The 21,770-nt window shown below is 44.1% G+C and overlaps 1 protein-coding gene across 2 annotated transcripts in view; it reads right to left on the reverse strand.

Moving 5' to 3' along the window:
* CNTN5 (contactin 5) overlaps nucleotides 1–21,770 on the reverse strand; it is a 3,039,905-nt gene that overhangs the window by 1,820,732 nt on the left and 1,197,403 nt on the right. For both annotated transcript variants that reach the window (XM_086935289.1, XM_086935290.1), the window contains one exon: nucleotides 4,965–5,040. The gene's annotated coding sequence lies outside the window, so the exon portion shown is untranslated. The remainder of the gene's footprint in view (nucleotides 1–4,964; nucleotides 5,041–21,770) is intronic.

The raw sequence follows: 21,770 nt of genomic DNA on the forward strand, positions 1-21,770 counted from the left end.
CAAAAAACCTATTACTCATTAATACTAGCCCTTCCTTGACAGCAAAAACCCTTACTTCCTCTGAACACTACCTTGTCCTCAATCTTAAAAAACCTACTGCCCCTTAATGCTATTCTTCTTTGAACCCTAACAACCCCTTAAGGCTACCCTTCCCTAAACCCTAAAAACACCTATCTCATAACACTACTCTTCCCTGAACCTAACCCCCTTACTTCCTCTTATTGTTCCCCTTCTCTTAACACTAAAAAACTGTCGCAAACCCTTCCATGAACCCAAAAAGACCTTACTACCGCCTAAACTTACCCTTCCATGAACCCTAAAAGCTACCAACTGTCTTTTAACACTACCTACCCACGCCTATCTTCTAACGGTACCCTTCCCCTAATCCTAAAATACCCGTATTAGTACCCTGTCCCTTCCCCACCTCACTGTAAATGCTCTCTACTTTAGCAGAAGGATGACCCTTGACCCTGCTTCCAGTACACATACGTCTACCGGATGAGATGCAACATTTTTTAATTTTTCTTTTATGGCCACAACCTTTTTTCTTTCTGTTTTTTCAGTAGATGGCATCTTGGAACCATTTTTTTGCAGTCAAACCTTTTCCTCACAATATTTTTGCTGCAAACACTCCGAGTTAAAAAGTGGGGCTGTCTGCCAATGGAAGGTGAGGCAGAATCATGATAGGAGGCAGCTGCTCATGTATGGGGGATCCTTCCACAAATGTGAAAGGCTTTAGGAAAAGATGTGTTAGACATTGGGCATGTGCAATGGGGCAAATGAGGTCTCCTGCATTACAGGCAAATACCAAAAAGGCAAACTATATGTAGAGATCATTGGGATTAGGTTGACAAGCAGGAACCTAAATGAATATGAAATGCATTACCTAAATGATAACCTAACATTTGTATAAACGGAGGGAATAATCTGAAATGAATGTCAACAAAATACATTTAAACATAATAAAGACGTGAAACACAGGCAAAAAGATAGCTTGTTTGGATTATGGTTGACGAAGAGAGAAGCAAGCCTAAGGGTAAGAGCTAGAGGCATTAATATATATCTAAAAAGGATGACTTGCTGCATGATATAGCTGGATATTGCCAAATGCTGGTGGTTGATCTGAAAAAAGGGTAATGTCAAAGAATGTAGAATTATCCACCTAGGACAGATGGTAACACAATTTAGTTTTGGCCAGACTGTGCTCCCTGACTGAGTAATTCATAATTCATGAAAACATTTAAATATTTTAGGACTGGGACTGCTGTAAATGCAATCTATAGATGGCTGTGCGTAGAATGGTTAGGATAACAGCAAGCATAGAACTGGAGGATGGGATATCCAGAAACAATAAATGGCATGAGCCATATAATGATTATTCCCCAGCAGTCTTAAAAAGACCACCTATCTCAAGCCCCCTATAAGGCGGAACGTAACATTTGAACCATTTGCATTTCGCTTGCTTGTTTCAGTGCTTAGTGCCCCAAAAGAGTGCTGAGCTAAAGAACGACACTGGCTGATTAATGATATGTGAAGCAGCCACATCCAACCTCATGAGAGGAGGCCTCTTATGTTCCTCCACAAAAATGCTCAGATTAGGATAGCTATTTAATGGTCTTTCTTGGAGTGGTATTTCACATTACCTCATAGGGACTTCACTTCCATAATGTGATAGCTCACTGGTAGCTCAGGAGAATAGCTTGGTTTTGCATCCAATTGCAGTTTGGCCTGTGTGGTGCAACACTACTGTGTTCTGATAGCGAGGCAGTGCTTTCGGTCTCCTTCTAGAGTGTCATAGCGAGCGAAAAATGATTGTCAGCGATGTGGCCGAAGTGATTGCGAGGACCTGAAATCAAGTCATGCATCCATCACTTTGTTGTTTGCTGCAACAGATGCCCCAATTCCAATGGGTGTGAGGAGACGGGGGCTCTGTTCTCTCTATGCCACAGGACTCAAGCTGTACCTCATTAAAATCCGTCTGGAGTTTCTTGTGTTTCCATCAGGAGAGAACTATTCCTACTGAGCAGGGCCCAGATACATTTGCATGTGGTTGTTGTCTGTCTACCTTGGCATAGTGGGTAACATTGATGGTCTGGTGAAAAGAGACAAACAACTGTAAGGCAGTTAGCACAGGGCCAGCTTTAGGGCAGTGTGACCAATGCAGCTGCACTGTTTGCTGACCTGGTAGGAGGGCACTGACCTAAGGGGGGTGGGGTGCTGTGTTTAGCATTAACTTTCTATTTAAAACCACCTGCTTCAGAGCTCCTTGTGCCTCCAGTTTTCAGGCAAAATGATTCAGAAAAGGGGGTGGTGATGAACAGAGTGTCTGAATTAAGCAGACCACTCTTACCCAGTCCAGATTTAGAATTGGCTTGGTAGATTGGTCTGCCCTGTTCCCATGATGCACTGGGCCAGGGTCAGACTAATTTGCATATAGCCAAGTTCTGAGCTGGGATGGTGCAGTGAGCTAAAAAACGGTGATGGATCAAGCCCTGATCTTTGGACTGGGTAAGAGTGGTCTGCTTAATTCAGACACTCTGTTCATCACCACCCCCTTTTCTGATCCAGTTTTCAGTCAGCAATAAAAATGTCAAGCTAACTCTTGAGATTAATGTGCTAGAGAAAGAGAGAGATCAGAGTTTTGTCTACTGGCATTTTTGACTCGGGTTCCCCGATCCCACATTAATAACCTTATAATGTATAATAGTGGTATGTATTACTAAATAAAGAGCTAATACTGACCACGAAGAATATACCCTCTAATATTGGAACATAATTTAGATTACAAAATCAGTATATGACAAACTATCACACTCGATGGGATATAAATTTAGATGTGCAGCATAAAATGTGCTAAGACCGCTAGCTAGTTCCACACAGTATTTTAACAAAAATACGTCTCTCGTTCATCCACCCAGGGGTAAAATATCACACCTCAGCAGAAGTAATATTGTCCCTCAGGAATAAGGGTTGTACAGTCTACCATCTTAGCTCCTGGGGACAAAGAGTGCTCAAGAACCCCTGATAACATTTGAGCGGCCACATGGAGTCACTGAGATGCACAAGTTATCATCCAGAACTGCGAAATCCCTCCAATACTAAATGGGAATACAGGCAACTAAGACATGGCATACTTGTTGGGGCTCGTCAATGAGGAGCATCTTGAGTCCTAACATATGTAAATAAGATTGATGTGATTATGGTTGGTGTCTGTCTGAAGTGCAAATATAAATGGAATACATTATAGGCTGAACAAGGTCCACAGTAATTATTATGGCTGAGATTAGTTTATTTATTCCAGATGTCATTTTCCCCTCAGGGAGGCGCCCTAAGTGACGAGACTTGTTGTGATGTAGTGACCTTGAATAAGCCTCACTTTTGATGCCAAAGAACATGAAAAACATGCCTAGAGTTGCTTTATATTTTCAAACCTACGGACATTTCATAACAATTTGGGCTGGATTGCCCCTTTTGGGACAGGGCTATGACTGATTTGCATATAGCCAGTCCCTAGCTGTAATTAAAAGTGAAAACAAAATCATAACTGGAATGTAACTGAGAATACCACTGACCCTCTTTAGTTGTAGCAGCCCATTTATCTCCTTTTTTCTTATAAAATATTACAAGCGGTAGAGTTCAGATAATGCCAGATTACACAAACCGCAAACAACCTTCAAGTGAGGGTGTAATTGGCATAATACTACGAAGCACATTGTAATGTATATTTCAACAAATTCTACATGAACCACATTTGGAAACAATGAGACTACATGATTGGCTCAAATTCAGAATATTTTGCATCATGTTGTAAACCCGGGATATTTGATTCAGATCTCTAGGTTTTAAAGTCACCAATTTAGCCGCAGAGGTGCTCGCGCAGTTGGCTTCTCCAGTATATCTACTTTAGGATGGCGTTGTTAACACATCACTTTATAGGAAGCATGTACCCTTGACTAAAAGCAGTGTGAATGTATAGCAGTGAAAGGAAGAACGAGCAAAGAGAGTGTTATTCATGATATTTCTTAAAGAATGCCCCCCAAAGTTTCCTTTAATGCAAAAATACTATGGGGCCGGATTACCAAACCATTTACACATACAGGAAGTAGTAGTACAGGAGAACTCATTTACATACTCTCACAAGCCTTTATGAATCAGCTCCAAAACCTCAAAATCTATATTAGTAAAAGGATAAGATGATGTACTGCTTTCACTTGTGCTAAATGTATGTGACTATTGCTATTTTAATCCCATTTTAGAGGTTTTGGGGCCAATTCGAAAACGCATGTAAGAGTGTGAAAAAGAGTGCGACTAGAGTATTCTTTTACATACTCTTGCATATCTTTGTGAATCGGAACCCACATGGTTGAAGCCTGTCGGATAATAGAGGGTTTCATTTTGTACACAATTAGGCGAAAAATCACATTGACAAAAATGTCCAGTATCAATTTGTATAAAATGCTAAAACCTATTTACAAATGCTACACAGAGGCAATCTAGAAAAGCAAATAATCTCCTTTTAAGGGGCTTTAATGATAATCACAACAATTAAAACAACTTGAGAGCCAGTGCTATATTCGCAAATCCCCTTAATACGTCTATTAAAAAAATTAATTCTGCAATAATTGCTTACTGAAAGCAAACAAAACTTAGTTTCTTTTTACTGTAGCAGCAATTATCCAACTCATTGCGGGGGTTTAAGACAATGAACGTTAATTAAGATATTAATTATAAGTAATACGTTGTTTAATTAACTCATCAAAAGCATTTCATATCAAGACTTCATCCACCCATTTGCAGGCTGTATTTGACTTTAGTATTTTCTAAAGCATTCATTTAACTTAAGCCAAGTGCAAAAAACTTCATTAACTCCATGTGCACAGAAAGCTGGAATTTCTCTCTCAGGAAGATTTCCCCGTTCTACAAGTTATTATAAAAGAGAAAATGAAACACTGAATCAAACTTACCGATGAAAGTTTATTCTGTGAAAGCCAGGCCCTTGCTGCAACTCAAAATCCAATTTGTGGCATCCACGTGTTGAATCTAATTTCGAAAAGACACAGAGGAGAATTTATCAGCACCAAAGTAACAAGACCATTGGCCATCAGTTTAAAAAGAATACACCTTTTCCATTATGAGATGTTCCCAATGGAGGAAAAACAAGTGGATGATGCCATTACAGCGGAAAACCAATATAAAAGATGACCATTGATTTATTGCATGTCGAGTCATACAGGAAGCCCAATCATCTCACAGTAATGGACACCTCAGCACAATCATTTATTTTATTTTTTGTTTTCTAAAAATACTTTTTCAAATCTTGGGCTATTTCTTTCTAAGTATTTAGTGCTCAAATAAGATAACGATTGGAAGCAAGGAGCCGTGGCGCATGCTAAATATAAGTACACAAATTGAGCTGATCAGTTTTGAACAAATTTGCTACATGAGTAATAGGGAATTTATTAAACACGTTTCTTAAGTTCATATATCAAAGAAGAGGATGGAAAACAGATGAAGTCCAGCGTGAAACCAGTCAAAACATTTTTCTTTTTTTTAATGATTGCATTTAACATTGTTTTAAACTATGGTGTAGATATGGTAGATCTGTTATCAATAAAACAGATTAAATATTTTTTTTCTCCTTGAGTATTTAATCTGCTTTTAGTCTGCTGTAACTAATACATTTTAGTTTGTGTTTTTCAGGTTTTTTTTTAGTACAGGCAATCCCATTAGTGTGTTGGTTTTATACCGTAAAACTTTTAATTAGCAGGTCAAATTAATAAAATATTAAAATATTAAACTTTGCTATAGAGTGTTTAGCAATGAATCCCCTGGTCGGTGGACAAACATTATTTATATTGCAAGCTCAATTTGATACAGACTTGGTAGAATCTTTCATATAAGTAAAGTTAAGAGAAATGTACTTATATGGGAAATTACAAAATTCAATTCCAGGGAAGTCCTCTTGCTGGCCGTATACTTTTGGTTACTACGCCCGGTCAAGAGTACTACACTCAGATTTAGTTGCTTTTTGAGAGCTCAAGTTCAAGTTTGGCATTTATATATCGCACTACACACCCATAGGGTCTCAAGGCGCTTGAGGGAGGTGGGGAGTTACTTATCAAATAGCCAGGTTTTGAGTTGTTTTCTGAAGGAGAGGTGGTTTTGAGTAAGTCGGAGGTGGGTGGGGAGGGAGTTCCAGGTTTTGGCAGCAAGATAGGAGAAGGATCTTCCCCCCATGGAGGATCTGTGGATGCGTGGTATTGCGGCGAGGGCTTGGTTGAACGAACGGAGATTGCGTGTGGGGGTGTAGACGGAGAGGCGTGTGTTGAGGCATTCGGGTCCTAGATCGTATAGTGCTTTGTGTGCGTGGGTGAGGAGACGGAACGTTATTCTTTTGCTGACGGGGAGCCAGTGGAGGTCTTTTAGATGATTGGAGATGTGAGCTCTGCGGGGGACGTCTAGAATGAGTCTGGCTGAGGCATTTTGGATACGTTGGAGCTTTTTCTGTAGCTTGATGGTGGTTCCGGCATAAAGGGTGTTTCCGTAATCTAGTCTGCTAGTGACCAGTGCGTGAGTGACTGTTTTTCTTGTTTCGGTGGGGATCCATCGGAAGATCTTTCTGAGCATAGGTAGGATGTTGAAGCATGAGGAGGAGACTGCGTTTACTTGTCTGGTCATCGATAGGGAGGAGTCTAGGATGAAACCCAGATTACGTGCATGGTCCGTAGGTTTGGGGGCGTTTCCCAGAGCCGGTGGCCACCATGAGTCATCTCAAGCGGAGGGGGATGATCCTAATATTAGGACTTCCGTTTTGTCCGAGTTCAGTTTAAGGCAACTGTTCCTCATCCATTCGGCCACTTCTTTCATTCCTTCTTGTAGATTGGTTTTGGCGGTGTTAGGGTCTTTGGTGAGGGAGAGGATCAGCTGGGTGTCGTCTGCGTAGGAGATGATGTTGAGGTTGTGTTTGCGAACGATGAATGCGAGGGGGCTCATGTATACGTTGAAGAGTGTGGGACTGAGTGAAGATCCTTGTGGTACGCCGCAAATGACTTTGGTGGCCTCTGATCTAAAAGGGGGGAGGCGGACTCTCTGGGTTCTTCCGGCGAGGAATGAGATGATCCAGTCCAGTGCTTTTCCTTGAATTCCGATGTTTCTGAGGCGGTGTATAAGGGTGCTATGACAGACTGTGTCGAAAGCTGCGGAGAGGTCAAGTAGGATGAGGGCGACTGTTTCTCCATTGTCTAATAGTTTGCGGATGTCGTCTGTAGCTGCGACGAGGGCGGTCTCGGTGCTGTGTTTGGCACGGAATCCGGATTGTGATATGTCGAGGGATTTGTTGGATTCGAGTAAGGCGGCGAGTGTACTGTTGACAGCTTTCTCGATGACTTTGGCAGGGAATGGGAGGAGCGAGATAGGTCGGTAGTTTTTAAGTTCAGTGGGGTCTGCTGTGGGTTTCTTCAAGAGGGCGCTGAGTTCGGCGTGTTTCCAGCTTTCCGGGAAGGTAGCGGAGTTGAAGGAAGTATTGATGATGTCGCGAAGGTGGGGAGCGATAATGGAGTCTGCTTTGTTGAAGATGTGGTGGGGACATGGGTCGGTTGGCGATCCTGAGTGGATGGAGTTCATCAGGCGGATGGTGTCTTCAGTGGTGACTGGTTTCCAGGTACAAAGGTTGTTAGGAGGGGGATTAGGTTCTGAGGTGGGTAGGGTGGACTTGTCACCCGGCTGTATTGTGAAGCTGTTGTGTATGTCGGAGATTTTCTTGTGGAAGAATGAAGCTAGGGAGTCGCAGAGGTACTGGGAGGGAGTGATGTCATTGGTGCCGGCCGAAGGGTTGGTGAATTCTTTTACTATGTTGAACAGTTCCTCACTGCTGTGGGCGTTTTTGTCGAGTCGATCTTTGAATGCTGTTTTCTTAGTGGAGCGTATTAGTTGATGGTGTTTACGGGTGGCGTTTTTGAAAGTGGCTAGGTTTTCGGTGGATGGGTTTCTTTTCCAGTTTTTCTCGAGGGTGCGGCATGTCTTCTTGGATTTTTTTAGTTCATCGTTGAACCAGGGGGCTTTCTTGATGTTTAATTTGGTAGGGTTGCTTTTCAGTGGTGCTAATTCGTCAGCGCTGCGGGTGATCCATTGTGCAAGGTTGGTAGCTGCTTGGTTTGGGTCTGAAGAATAGGTAGGAGGGTATTGGTGGAGCGATGTGAAAAGCTGGTTAGTGGTGATTTTGTTCCAGTTTCTGCAGAGGATTTGTTGAGGGTGGTTGTGGGACATAGTCTTTTTGTAGTTGAAGTGCACGCAGCTGTGGTCTGTCCAATGGAGAGCTGTGGCGTGGTTGAAGGAGATGTATTTGCTGGATGTAAAGATTGGGTCGAGCGTGTGTCCTGCACAGTGGGTGGGGGTGTTGACAAGTTGTTTGAGTCCAAGATTTGTGAGGTTGTCCAATAGGGTGGTACTGTTGTTGTCGTTGTTCTTTTCCAGGTGGAAGTTGAGGTCGCCAAGTAGAATGTAGTCCTCGGAGGGGAGGGCGTGTGGGCTGATGAAGTCTGTGATGTCTTCACTGAATTGTGTGCGGGGACCTGGTGGTCTGTAGATGAGGGTTCCTCTGAGTGTGGTCTTGGGGTCGATGTGGATCTGGAAGTGGAGGTGTTCGGCGGATGCGAGGTTGTCGTCGGAACTGGTCGATATGCGAATGGTGTTCTTATGAACAATGGCAATGCCTCCTCCTATTTGGTTGGTGCGGTCCTTACGAATAATCTTGTAGCCGTTGGGGATGGCTATGGCGATGTCGGGTGTTGAAGAGGCGTTCATCCAGGTTTCTGTGAGGAAGGCGACGTCCGGTGAAGTAGTGTCGAGTAAATCCCAAAGTTGAGTGGCGTGACTGTGGACTGAGTGTGTGTTGAGAAGGATACATTTCAGTTGGTTGGTGTCAGGAGTCTGTTTGATGTTGGTGGGTTTGGTGAGGGTCCTAATGCAGGCAAACTTGCAGGAGAAGGGTCCATGGGTGAGGCCAGTTGTGGCTTGGTAGCAGGTTGGTCGTCGACCGGGGTTCAGGGCTGTGAGGGTAGAGGCGTCGTAAGAGATGAGGGAGGATTGGGTTTTGCGGGGGACAGGGGGGTCTGATGCTAGGGGCGGTCCAGGCGCGGACGGGCGTAGACGGGCTTACCTTTGGGGCACCCGCTGCGCGTGGACGCTGCGCGTAGGTCCATCTGTCTTAAATGTAGAGTGGAGGGAGTGGAGCGTGGGTGGGTCAGCTGGGAGGCGGGAGCGGGGAGGAGACAAGGGCCACGAGACAACAAACAACCAAATGGCAGGAAGCGAAACTGGGGCACAAAGACAAAAATGCTTTTCAAATCGATGAAATTACACAGCAGTGCAGCGCAATTAATTTAAATACTAATACAGGCAACTTGGCTAAAATGCGAAGGCAGATAACGATACCAGGTGCTATGTCCGCGTTGCAGCGCTCTGAAATTGCAGGCGATGTTGCCGAGGCAGGCAATCCAATTTAGCTGGAGGAGGGGTGCAGGCAGAGAAGGGGCTGAGGCAGGGAGCATGTGGGAGCGACCGCAACTCCTCCTGCAGGGCAAGGCTGAGAGATTTATCCGAAAAGGGCTCCACAAGCCTGGATACTTTCTCCGCATGGTCCCGCTGAAATAGACTTGCTGCTGTGGAAAGTCTATAGGTTGTAGAAACCAGAATCTTCAGCCCAGCGGCAATGAACCTTGGTCAGATCAACTTGGCAGTATAGTCCCGGTCACCCAGAGGTCTGGGGAGCAAAGAAGTTTCAAAGTCTCAGGTTTTTCAGGATGTTAGGAGGAGTACACAATGACACAGCCAAGGGTCTCAGGAAGAGCACTTGGGGTACAAGACTCACTTCAGCAGAAGCTACAAGCAGTGTCCAGGGCAGGTCCAGCTGGACCTAGTGAGCTTGGCTCTTCATGAAAAAGATTCTTGTCGCTTGTTGTGTCCCTGTAGCTTAGCTTAGCTGACCCTTTGAGTCCAAGTCCTTGCCCTAGATTCAAATGGAGCCAGTCCAACCATTCAGTCTCCACACAGTTTTCAAAAACTCCATCTTTTGTTCTTCCACAGGTCTAGTGTGTCCTGAAGAAGGTTCTCAGGGCTTGCCACATTGATGCCTGGAACTAGCTTGTGGGATTGAGTTACTCCTGCCCACTCCCTAGCCAATAAGAAAAAAGTATCCCAGCTGTACCCCTGTCCACTTTCGGAGCATTTCCTGTGTGTCCTACTGCAAAAAAATCACACTATGCACCTCCCTCCTTAAATCCAAGATGCAGAAATCCTTCTCTCATTGTGCTAAGCCTCTGTGCCAACCCATAGGTGTGGCCTTGGTAATAATCAGACCCTGTGGGCACTGGGATTGGTGCCTGCCTGACGGGGGAACAAAGAAAAGAGTCTGCCCAGGTGTCAGCTAACATTTGCCTGTGACACAGAAGGCCCCTTTTAAGTTAAACAAGTTCATGGGCACTGTCCAAATGGTCATCTTGTGAGAGGAACAGAAACACCTCCTTACGTCCATGTTTCTGTCTCTGATCTGGGAGCAGTTTTCGCACATCATTTAGGACTTGAGCACTCTCAAGGCTGCAGTCAGAGGCTAATGCAATTTAGCCTTCAGACGCTTTCGGCAGTGAAAAGTAACTTTCTGAAAGTACCCTTCATTCATTTTTCTTAAAATTCTGACTTCATCACTAAATTGGGTTTTTAATAAATATTACAAAGAGTCCAATAAAGACATTTCTAGGTGTCTCCTTGCCAAAGATAGCAATACTAAATTTAATAGTGCATCACAGTGTTTCTATATGGAACAGTCAGCCTTGCTACAATGAAATTAGCTGTTAGGTTTTAGCGACTGTAAAGACATAATTAATATTAACTTTCTACATGTCCTACTTTCTACATGTCCTACTTTTAAAAATACGGTCCACCACCGTATGGGCTATAAGGTCGATTTAGGGGTGACTTGTTAATATTTAAAAGGAATCTTTAGGCCTGTCAAACTGGTTTATTTTCACAGGTTAAACAACAATGTTTAAACTCTTTTACTTAAGAAGCCCACTAACTGATGAACTCTTAAATTATATAGCTTAACTTTGAACGGCCACTCTAATAGTTCAAAAGAAGTGCCAAGAATAGAACTTAATGTGTTGGCTTGTTTTAATTTTGCAATACCATGAAATTTCCTAAATTAATATTCACTTAATGAAATGTATAACATTAATGAAAATTGAACTCTTTTATGATCATGTAGTTAAGTTGCTGACTGTTGACTTAAACAACAGAGACAGTTCAACTAAATAATTTGAGTGCTTCTTCTGTCCAAATAAGTGTATCCCGTATCAGGGTGGTCTCAAACGATACCTACATGAGTCTACAGGCAGCAGGCCAAGTGAAGAATGCCCATCAAAGGATACTACGCGGAAAACAGATGGTAAAGGATGAGGTTATCCATTGCTACCATTTTAAATTTGTAATACACGCAGCTCATTGTGTTGATTTCTGATCCTGGCCATGATAACAGGTGTATTTTTCTCCAGACCATGGCCCATCCCAGATATTAACCTCTTCCGTGGGGCCGCGATTCCCCCAGTGTGCGGTCGCCGAACGAACAGGGCGGGCCGTGACGAACCCCAGCTGTCATCAGCACACGAGCACCGTGGAGCGTGACGGCTGGGGTTCGTCACCAGCATGGAAGGGTTTTAAGCTTCACAGGGTGTGTTTGGGGTAGTACACCCCCTAATAAATGTTTTTTCTGATAAATAGATGGGTACAAGTGGTTTCAGTCGGGTATGATGAGAGGTTTGTTGGATTTCACCAGGAATTTTTACATAATCACAGCCAAAAAAGGCACACACACAATCTCCCTCTCCTTTTTGAAAATCCGCATAAATAAAAATTTGGTTATTTTACAAAATATTGCGTTTCTCTCTTAGTAATCCTGCCAATCCACATTTGTTAACGCTTTCCACTGCCCTTTATGCCCCTTTCATGCACTCTGCTTGTTGCATATTGTATTTGCTAGCCTGATTGTTGAAAAATCTGAAGCTCACACCTGCCCCCCAGTATTGCTCGCCAAGCTACCCCCCTGTCTCATCCCTTTGCAGATTGTTCGTTGCCAGGCTGGTTTGCTAAATTCCACATCTAAATCCGGTATTTGTAAAGCGCTAACTACTCACCCCTAAGGGTCTCAAGGCGCTGGGGCCGTCGGGTAGATTAAGTGAGCTAACATGGTGCTGAGCTGAGCTGCGGCTGGAGCCGGGGGTCAAACAGTGAGCCCTGCGCTTCGGCGTCAGCCGTCCTGGCCGCTACGCCACTCCTCTTAAATTTATCTTCATGAATGAGATTTTTCAATTTCACTAAATTGGAAACTAGTGGGAGGGTTCTTTGCACAATCATATCTATCACTGGAAACAAGAAATGATTTTCACTGATGTCGGTTCTGACCTTTTGAGTATTTGCATTCTCTCCTGGCCCACAGACATGGAGGGTTAGCTGAAGCAACACTACTGTTGTTGCAGCAATACCAATGTTTAGTTGTGCAAAGGATCACTTGAAAGAATTCAGCAGTTCTTATACTTTCCGCGGGCTGAAGTCTGCAGATCAATAACAAAGCTTCCCCAGTGTGTATTTTGTGTTATAAAATGTGAGTCCGCTGCCGTCTTGTGATTGGTTGGCGCGGCCATTTGTCAGAGGTTTAGGAAGCCTTTAATCAGACACTTCAAGGCCGACATCGAGCCGGGTTCATTACTGACTGAGAGTCGTTATGTTTCTGATCGGTCTTCGGCGATTCCATCTTGAAAAAATGGTGGGGGAGGACCGGTGCTTTGGAACCGGAAATAAATAAAGAGCGCCGAGGCCCGGATCCAGCTATTACAGCACCGCAATCAGAGGACTGACTGTCTTTGCTACTGAGGGCACATACCAACAGCAACGCAGCACAGCCACAAGGCGGCGAAGAACCGCACCGCACCGCCCCAGCCGGTTTTCTCTGGCAGATTTCCTGTCAGAAACAGCTGCTCGTACAAATTGGGTTTTATCCTTTGGAAGAGCAGCGAGTTAGCATATGGGAACAAACAGGGAAATCTTGGACCCCAGAATCAATCTTCCGCTAAATTATGCAAAGAGCCGATTCACCCAGCTGAATATTTAATGTGGCGATTCAGTCTGCTAAGGCAGTTGTCTCTTGTAAGATGGACAACCAAATTACTCTTCATCAAGTTCCACTAATTAGAGTCGTGGAGAAATCCCTTCCGTCTCGGTGGGAGCCGGCCTCGCCGCGTGCGTTCATGTGGCAACACACCTGTTCGCTTTCCTCGCGCAATGAGAAGTGACAGCCAGGACGGACTCCGCTCCCATGTCAGTCTGACCGAAGATGAGATCAAAATTCGCATTTAACTCGCTGACCTGATGATAAATTAACTGCTCAGTTTTCAGTGGGGCTGGTAAATTAGCCAACTCAAGGGAAGCAGGAGAACCAAAAGAAAATGAATAAATAAAGCACACTGGTAGTTGCAGCTTTCATTAATTGAATTACTAAATTGTGTCTCTAAACCTCTGCTGCACTAACATTTCATGGTGGCAGGTAACAGTGAAGAGATTCCTCACTGAGCCGGAGTCATACATTTACCTCTGAAACAGCACATTTAAACAGGAGAAAGTGTTAGAACTTGCATCTTAGTGTGGCCTCCATTGTCTTTTTGCCTCCAACTCCTGTATTTTTTTTTACTGTATGCTGGACTTAGTTTTTAGTGGTTTTGGTATTCTGGGCACTTTACCACTGCTGATCCGTGCTAAAGTGCAAGTGTTCCCTGTGTAAATTGTGATTATGATTGTTTATCCATGATTTATTTGCTAGTAATTGCATAGTAAAGTTCACTGTGTGCCCAGGGCCTGTAAATCAAATGCTACTAGTGGGCCTGCAGCACCGATTGTGCCTCCCACATGAGTGGCCTTGTAAACACGTCTCAGGCCTGCCACTGCAGTGTCTGCCACTGCCGTTCTAAACTGCCATGTCGACCTGGCAAGTGCACCCACTTGCCAGGCCCAAAACTTCAATTTTACTACAGGTAAGGCACGACTGGAAGAAAGAGTCCCTATTTGGAGAGGGTGCAAGCTACGGCCAAATAGAGACCTCCATTTCTAACAGAAAGGTTTAATACTTTAAGGGACCCTACATCACTCATTCCGGAAGCACTAGGGAAAGACTGATTTCAATGTAATTGTACAGTGCAAAACCTTCTTTGACGTAAGAACTCATGGGCTGGAGAGACGTGAGGCCATCCAGCAGCACACCTCAACAGGCACTGGCTTCTGGTTATTTTATGGGCCAATCACAAGGCCTTTTATCAGTCAATCAATAAGTAGATTTGTAGAATGCTTCTTGGCACCTACCTCTGATGGCTGTCTGCATAAGAGTGTTATTTCTTAATTATGACTGTCCCAATAGTTAGAAAGGTGGATTTCCCAAACCCTCAGCATGTGTGGTCAGTGCTTCACATGGGTTTTGTATGCAGAAGTTCATTGGCCTGTTGGGTAGATATCTTATCTTTTCATTGCTCTAGCATCCTTGCCCATGTAGACCTATACTTATGTTTGTACACATATTTATTAAGGAGTGATTGGTTAGTGCAGCGTCTGACACTAACATGGCCTCTTGGAAGCCAGTGACGTCTCGGTTAGGCGAGTGATTACTATTAGTAGTGGTTTTCCTTTGAGGAGGCCTTTAGAATGATACGATTGATTTTTTACCTCCTCGTACACAAAATGTGTGGTGACAGCAGGAAGGGTCTTCTCTTGTCTCCACCTGCCCATGTTTGCTTCCCGCATCCCAGTATGTTCCAATGCATAATCCTTTTGCTTTGTCAGTGTTTGCCCGTGTGTGATTGGCTCCCCATCACAGTAATAGCATCTATCTGGTTAACAGACAGAATTTTTCTGTCCTGTGACAGTGAGGATTCCTTCTAGTGCCTTTTATCCCTGCTTCAGTGGCACTCTTTATGCCTTCCCATCTCATAATAATGAATGTGTCTCTGTGCCAATGTCTCCCTGTCATAGAGTCAGTGATATCTCTCCTTTCCTTGCTGTTAGCATTTTGTTTCTCTGCCTCAGTTTCTCCATGTCCAAGTGATACTGCCTCTCCCAGAGTCAATGTTTCTTATCGTGCAATTCTGTGGATTCGCTTACCATTATGGAAGCTAAAAGCAGTGGCCCTGAGAAAGTGCCGGGAGCCCTAGTGCAACCGAGGCAAATGCCCCCGAACACCACTTAAGTAATAAAATGTAGCAATAGTCAGGGTTCCGTGGGTCCCTGGAGCCTCTGGGCATCGGTGCAGCTGCACCTGATGCACAATTGACAGCCACATTCCTGAAAAAAAAAGGAGGTCGTTGTTGAAAGAAAACGTATATATAGGTTCTTCTCGTGTCTTTATACTGCCGTGGACGAAGAAGGGAAGGAGGAACGGGGTAAATTCTTCCGATAACACCCTCCGGCGAGGTTTGTAGCGGACATAGATCATCACAAATATATTTACTGTACGTTGCATGGGAAGTTCTTTTGCTTTTTCGTTTATTAGACATAATACTGCTAGGACTTAGTCTCTCAGCTGTGCCAATTGACATGGTAACACCCTGTAGACAAGCAAAGGAAAGGTATCAGAACAGTCAGATGTTTCTCCTTATCCTCCCATGACTTTTAATTATAAACCAAGACGACCAATTCTTGGCATCGGCTACACGAAACCCACACCTGGAAATCTACTTGACAGAACAGTGTAATTTAGGACATCAAAACCTGTTGAGAGATTAATGTTCCTCAAACACCTGCACACTACAGGAACTTTAGAGCATTAAATTAGTAACAAATAAAACTGGGGAAAAATGGGTTCAAGAAGGTTCAGAAGTTTCCAGGATTAAGCTTCACAAACAGCAAGCTTGTTCATATCCAAACATAAAACAATCATCAAGGGCACATAAAACAAGCAGGGACCTTGGGTAATGCATACAGACAGCCAGAAGAATAAACTGAAGTGCCTTTAATTTAGAAAACGAATAAAAATGTGATTATTGTACAAACTCTTGATCAATGCATCTACATGTTATCACGCACCCAAAATACACCCTATTAAAACAAAAGCTTGTAGAAAGCAAGTGCTACATGCAATGTAGCGCAGACAAGAAGGGGTGGCATAATTACATTTTTGTGTATTAACCATGGACGTTTTCTGCTCTTTGTTCAATATGTTACATTTTGTTGTACATTCAGGAGGTGATTGATTAAAAAAATTCTGATGATGTCTAAATACAGACACTAGAGGCGGCTCCTGCATTATGGCGTAGGATTATCGTCTCCCCCCTGCCACCAACCGCATAACTCAAAAAAGAAAATGATAATAACACAGGTTTATTATAATTGTATTTTTAACACTAATGGGTCTTGGGGCAGGGCCAGACGATGACAAGCTGAAGGGAGAGTGTTGGGCACTGTGATCATTCAGCATGACGGTATGGAGACAGCAGGCATAGGCTCCCAGTCTACCTGGGAGCCAAATTGAGGGCGCTCAGGCCAATCCTGATGCTCCTCTCATATGTGAGAGCTGCATCAGGATTGGCCGCAGGGGAGTCTTGGAGCCTTGCAGAGCAGCAGAAGAGCACCAAGTCGACGAGCAGCAGGTAAGTGCTTTTCTTTTTTTTCTGTGGTCGTCCGTCCTCTCCGTCCCCACCGCACCACTTTGCCCTGATACTAGCCGCCACTGGGAACATTCATTCTATTCCTCACTCGTTTATACTTCGAATTCACGCATTGCCACGGTGACAAAACACTATTAGAACACCTCTCTGCTCCTCACACAACATCAGACCTCTACCATGTAGGCCAAACGAGAGACAGACACTCTTCTATCCATAGCGCTGTGGTGCCATGTCAGGGGGTATTAAGTGCTATATAAATTCAACTTCAACACAGTATAATTAAGCAATGGGCTATAAAGCGTATATGAGAAATAATACATTGATTGCTGTGGCCAGGTCAAAAATTGGTCCTGAACAAAGAGATAATTCAATATTACAATGTAACCAGGTCCTACAATTCCAGGCAGAAAGTCCACAGTATTACAGGAAACAAAGTTAGATTTTTGTGGAGAAGTGTGGCTCACTGGTTAGAGCAGGCAGACCCTGAAGCAGAGGTCAGACCCGGGACCAGGGTTCAATTCCCGACGCGGCAGGGTCTTGAGCTCAAATGTCCACGGACTAGATAATTCTCGCTTCGGTGCCTGACCTAATCATGGGTTCACACTCTGCAACTCTGGGCATTAAGCTTGCTTAATCTCCACAACGGCCCCCCGCAGCGGTATGCCTGGCTTTCACCTTGGGGATGCCCGTTAGGGGCTATCTCACAGGGAAAAGCCAGGACGGGTTCCCAAGGCAAGCGCCGAGATGCCTCCGGGTAGTCGAGCGCTATATAAGAACATACAAAAAAAAAAAACCCCAAAAAAACATTTTTTCATTGACAAGAGTTCAATGGCTGGAATACCCTGAAACTAAAACCTTAAAGTTGATATTTCCTTTCCGGCAGATGGTTTGAAGGAGTATTTGTCTATCATAATATAGAGAAGGAAATTCGTTAAGGTGTTCTTGTGAGATGAGGTGACCATCACAAGCTTTGCAATGATACAAGTATACTTGTTTATTTAAAGACATATTCTACTCCTGTGGGTGTTGCCACTCATATTACAGCTGAATTCAGAGTCTATATTCAACTGAATCTGCAAAAGACAAATGGTACCACAGTAATGGAGAAATTGACTGTGTTTGTTTATGTGTGATGATTTAAAAGGGTTAACATCTTTTAAAATATTCTGTTGGCATCAACCATTCCTGTTTGCCTCTCCAATTCAGAGGCTAAATAGAAAGTCTTAAATCGGTGTGCTAATTCTTAGAAGTGGAATCTCACCATGAGAGCAATGGCGAATCACTTGGCATTTCGAAAAGCCTTAAAGACCTGGCTCTTTCCCTCGCAGATAGTCTAATGGTTGCTGTCTCACTGTTTGGTCTCGGGTTCATGGGGTTTCTGGTTGCGCTGGTACGCCTCGTTGCTGAGGCAGCTACGCGCATTATAAATCATAAATAAATAAATAAGTAGTCATCGCACCTACATGGATGCCTGCTTTTTTCTTAGACGTCCTATCTGCCTATTGTAAACACCAAATATTGTGGTTTGCCAGATTCACTATGCTGGACCTCCAGTGAGACGGAGGCTTCTATGCGTATCTTGACAAAAGCTTGATCGCCGGTATACACAGGGGAATAAATTATCAATAAAAATTCCATATAAGACTGACCCTTACTACGTGTGGGCTGCAGCCCTAGCGCATTCAGTACAGCTTTTACAGCAGGACTCGAGAATAATGAGGCATTGCCCTTGGCTTCCTTTTGGGATTATTAGCGTAAGGAGCAATATTAGTATAGTTACACCACACACTTCAGAATTATTAAAAACAGGTGTTCATTGCTGCATCGTTCCATTAAATATTTTATTAGATATTAACCCCTTGCATGCTGGTGACGAACCCCAGCCGTCACGCTCCGTGGTGCTCGTGTGCTGATGACGGCTGGGGTTCGTCATGGCCCCACCCTGTTCATTTGTTTACCGCACAGCGGCGGAAACGGGCCAGCAGCGAAGGGGTTAACTGCACCTGTAAGTGATTTGTGAGCCCAAGTGTGTGGCCAGGCCATGTTGTTGTGTTTGGTTTTTCCGTTCTGACAGGTGAGGCCAAAAGGTGTCAGAAGAGGCGGGCAGGGGGGAGCAGAGGATTCCATGTAGAGAGGCTGTTGCAGAGTAGGTTCTCATACTATTAGGTTACAAATCTGAACAGTTTCAGAACAAGTGTGCTAATTTCTTAGAGGAGTTCCAAAAAGAGAAATGGCATCCAATATATTTCTTGTCTTACAATGACCATAATTCATTGGCATTGACTACCGAGTCAAAAGACTGGATAAAATGATTTTTGAAAATTGAACTCTGAGGCATATACCATGGTTCATAATGCAAAGCAAGACTTGAAATAAAGAAAGCGCTATTAGAGCCACAAAGTCCACCTCAAAGGGGTTTATTCGTTCCCCATATTCTGTTGTTCATGCATTGTTATAGTAGAATATATTTTCAGTGGATTGCTTTGGATTCTATGCAAGCAGGGGAGGATACAGAATATTGCAAGGCAAGCAGGAGTTTTGCTTTGCCGACAGTCTATTCAATTTTTTGTCAGTATAGATATATATTACTGAGGACAAAAACACATTGTAATATCTTTACTGGGAACACATTCAGAAATCTATCCCCTGAGATAGAAAAGGATTAGAACAATCCTATTTTGTGAGATGTGTCAAGTGTGATCCATCTTTCTTTATAAATATACAAAGTCAGACCATGCTACAAGGAAGAGTGTTATTGAAGTTTACTTTTATTTTCACCTCCTGCATGCGCCAATAACGAGGCTGTCTATCCCACTTGCATTCAATCCAACAAGCTGTGAATCTCCCGCACACACGTTTCATTGTAGAGACTTCTTGGAGCACAGAATAAGAATAATGGAAGATGGAGCTGGTAACAGGAAACAGGAGGAATCCATTCTGAACTGAGCAAGAGGCCTGCACGATGATCAAGTGTTGCCATTGAATAGAGCATATAGGTAATGATAATCCACATTTGTAAAGTGCGAACAATCACCCGTAAGGGTCTCTAGGCGCTGGGGGCCATCGGGAAGATTAAGCAAGCTATTGCCCAGAGTCACATGGTGCTGGGCTAACCTGCCACCGGAGGCGGGGATCGAACCGTCATCCCCAGATTCCAGCGTCAGTCACCCTGGCCGCGGCGCCACACCTCTCCCTGGTCTGTTATGGCCTTAATAAAATGTATTCACAAAATGTTTTACATAAGTGGCTGGTTTTGAAAGATGAAACAGATTTTTACACAGAAAGGCATTGGAGGTACATCTACCCCCTGAGATGAGTACGAGTTGAATCTAAAGTAAACACCCACCTCAGTTGAGGTCATTACAGACACTTTCTCAAGTCCTAAACTTTTCCCTGACAACCCTGTGTTGTTAGGTGTGTTGGTCTCATTAAGTTCAATGGATGCATAAGAAGACTTTAACACATATATTGCACTTTTTTTGGTGAATTTTAACTAACTTTCTATTACAAAAAGTGCTGTTTTATGCACTTTACACCTTTTTACTATGTAGTTGATTGCAAAGGTTTTTATTAATCATGCAATGAAGAGATTACTTACTTATTCATCATCTATAGCACATAGACAACATTGGGAAATCACACAGAAATTCGGGACTGAAAACAGTGTTTGTAGTAACCTGGCAGTAGGTGATTACTCCAGCTAAAGCATCCAAGACCACAGAAGGATCCATAGATGAATTGAAAGTCCACTATTCATCCAGTTCAAGTTCAAGTTCGAGCATTTATATAGCGCGCTACTCACCCAGAGGGTCTCAAGACGCTTGGGGAAGGGGTTCATTATTTGTTGAATATCCAGGTTTTGAGTTCTTTTCTGAAGGAGATGCGGTTTTGAGTAAGGCGGAGGTGAGTGGGGAGTGAGTTCCAGGTCTTGGCAGCAAGGAAGGAGAAGGATCTGCCGCCCATCGTGGATTTTCGGATGCGCGGGACTGCGGCGAGGGCTTGATTGGACGATCTTAGTTGGCGGGTGGGTTTGTAGAATGACAGTCGAGTGTTGAGGCATTCGGGTCCTAGATTGTAGAGGGCCTTGTGTGCGTGGGTGAGAAGGCGGAATGTAATTCTTTTGTTGATGGGAAGCCAGTGGAGGTCTTTTAGGTATCTGGTGATGTGATCTTGGCGAGGGATGTCTAATATGAGTCCCGCTGATGCGGTTTGGATGCGTTGGAGTTTTTTCTGTAATTTTGCTGTGATTCCAGCGTAAAGTGTGTTACCATAATCCAGTCGACTCGTGACCAGTGCGTGGGTGACAGTCTTTCTTGTCTCGAGGGGGATCCAGCGGAAGATCTTTTTGAGAATGCGAAGTACGTTGAAGCAGGAGGAAGAGACGGCGTTGACTTGTCTGGACATCGAGAGAGAGGAGTCTAGGATGAAGCCAAGGTTACGTGCATGGTCTGTGGGTGTTGTGCCCAGAGCGGAAGGCCACCAAGAGTCGTCCCAGGCAGAGGGGGAAGATTCAAGGATGAGCACCTCCATTTTGTCTGAGGTGAGTTTTAGACGGCTATGTTTCATCCATTCGGCTACTTCTTTCATGCCTTCATGAAGGTTGGTTTTGGCGGGGTTAGGGTCTTTGGTGAGGGAAAGGATTAACTGGGTGTCGTCGGCGTAAGAGATGATGTTAAGGTTGTGTTGACGTGCGATGGAGGCGAGTGGAATCATGTAAACATTGAAGAGGGTGGGACTGAGTGAAGATCCTTGTGGTACGCCACAGATGGCTTCAGTGGCCACTGAGTTGAATGTGGGAAGTCGGACTCTTTGAGTTCTCCCGGCGAGGAATGAGGTGATCCAGTCCAAGGCTTTTCCTTGTATGCCGATGTTGCTGAGGCGTTGTATGAGGGTGCTGTGGCAGACTGTGTCGAAAGCGGCGGAGAGGTCGAGTAGAATGAGGGCCACTGTTTCTCCGTTGTCCAGTAGTGTTCGGATGTCGTCAGTCGCTGTAATGAGGGCGGTTTCGGTGCTGTGTTTGGCTCGAAACCCGGATTGAGATGGATCGAGGGAGTTGTTGGATTCAAGGAAGGGGGC

Source organism: Lissotriton vulgaris, chromosome 8 (assembly GCF_964263255.1).
Source record: "Lissotriton vulgaris chromosome 8, aLisVul1.2, whole genome shotgun sequence".
Lineage (NCBI taxonomy): Eukaryota > Metazoa > Chordata > Amphibia > Caudata > Salamandridae > Lissotriton > Lissotriton vulgaris.